A 2,377-nucleotide genomic window follows, 5' to 3' on the forward strand; every position below is an offset into this window, starting at 1 on the left:
ATCAAGAGTGGACCTTGAGTGATGCTGACGTGGCTTCGTAGGTTGATCAGTCGTACAGACCTACTACCCTGATGGGGATGTTAATAATGGGGAAAGCTATGCATGTGTATGGGGTTCTCAAGGCAAGAATGCTGAAGTGGTTTGCCATTCCCTTCTCTAGTGGACCACAATTTGTCACTTCATGGCAAATAGATGGGGGAAAGATGGAAATAGTGACAGACTTTATTTTCTTGGGCTCCAAAATCACTGCAGACAGTGACTACAGCCATGAAATTAAAAGATGCTTTCTCCTTGGAAAGAAAATCTATGACAAAGCTAGACAGTGTATTTTTTAAAAAAAAATTTTTAATAAAAAGCAAATATATCACTTTGCCGATAAAGATATGTATAGTCAAAGCTATGGTTTTTTCCAGTAGTCATGTACAGATGTGAGAGTTGGACCATACAGAAGGCTTAGCACTGAAGAATTGATGCTTTTGAATCGTGGTGCTGCAGAAGACTCTTGATACTCCCTTGGATAACAACAAGATCAAGCTAGTCAATCCTAAAGGAAACCAACCCTACATATTCATTGAAAGGACTGATGCTGAAGCTGAAGCTCCAATATTTTGGCCACCTGGTGGGAAAAGCTGATTCACTGAAAAAGACCCTGATGCCAGGAAAGATTGAGGGCAGCAGGAGAAGAGAGTACAGAGGGTGAGATGATTGGATGGCATCATGACTCAATGGATGTGAGCTTGAGCAAACTCCAGGAGATAGTGAGGGACAGGGAAGCCTGGCCTGCTGAGTCCATGGGGTCACAAAGAGTCGGACACGACTAAGTGACTGAACAACAGCAATGCATGTGTATAGGGGAGAATAGCAGGGGTTTTAAAGGAAATCTCTGCTCCTTCCTTGCCATTTTGTTGTGAACCTAAACCTACTCTTTAAAAAATTAAGCTTAAAAAAAAAAAAAAAAGGTTTCAGAGATAATGGACAATTAAAATTACAACTCTGTCCACCCTGTATTGATGCAGCCTTTGATTCAGAGGGACTTTCTGTGACTGATAAAAATATAATAGTTGGCTCAAAAATGTTTCATCCCTCTGGTTTGCCTAAGAAATTCATAGCAAGGTAGGTAGAAAAAATGAAACTACTTGGTTGACATTCAGATATTCAAAGTTTGGGAGATTATCCTTTCTTAATTAGAGTCCTCATCCATCAAATCTGCATCCCCACCACGTCCTGTCTTCTTGACTCAGCAAGTTTCTAGCAGAGGATTATCATATATATAACATCCCTAAAAAGTAAATATGATTTTTTTAAAGTAAATATGATTAACAGGCCCATAACCTGCTTTAGTCATAGACCTTGAGCTAAGAATGTTTTTACATTTTTAAGGGTTGTACAATAAAAGAAAGAAAAATAGAAGAAAGGAAAGAAGAAAGGAAGGAAAGAAGGAGGGAAGGAGGAAAGAGAAGAGAAACTGCGTGTGACCTGCAACACCTAAAATAGTTATAATCCGACTCTTGGGAACTATTTGCCCACTGCTGACCTACAGGATTTATGATATTTTAAACTCTATAGCATAGTGTCTTTGCCTTCCTCATCTTATTTTAATAAGAATATCAATAACAGCTCCCCAGGGAAAATAGATCCTCCAATAATGTGACAGGTTACTTATTTCTGCCCGACAATGTCTGTAATACAATTTAATGTCACAGATATAGGATTCTTTCAGAAGTTATTTTGACTCTGTCTTCTTATGGTTGAGTCATTGCCAAACACACTGGGATGACCCAGAGGAATGGGATGGGGAGAGAGGTGGGAGGGGGGGTTCGGGACGGGGGTGACATGTACACCCATGGCTGATTCATGTCAATATACACCTCAATATTGTAAAGTAATTAGCCTCCAATTTAAATAAACTAATTAATTTTAAAAAAATCACTCAGACACCAGTTTCCATGTTTCTTACCTATCCTCCAAGAACAAAAACTAGCCATCAGCTTTTCACCCTTTTGTCTAATAGAAGATTATGTTTTGTGGGATATAAATTGCTTTTGTCAGTAAAGCTTCTGCCTGCAATGCAGGAGACCTGGGTTTGATCCCTGGGTCAGGAAGATCCCCTGGAGGAGGAAATGGCAACCCACTCTAGTATTCTTGCCTGGAGAATCACATGGACAGAGAAGCTTGGTGGGCTACAGTCCATGGGGTCGCAGAGTCGAACACGACTGAGCAACTTCACTTTCACTTTCACTTTCAAACCATGACTTGGATGGGAAAAACTATAGACCCCAATGCTTTTGAGTTCTCAATTACATTATGGGTTTCTACCCACCAAAAACTGAAATCAGACCAGTGTTAGGCTTTTTTATTTATTGAAGTTTATAACCTT

Source organism: Bubalus kerabau, chromosome 13 (genome assembly GCF_029407905.1).
Source record: "Bubalus kerabau isolate K-KA32 ecotype Philippines breed swamp buffalo chromosome 13, PCC_UOA_SB_1v2, whole genome shotgun sequence".
NCBI lineage: Eukaryota > Metazoa > Chordata > Mammalia > Artiodactyla > Bovidae > Bubalus > Bubalus kerabau.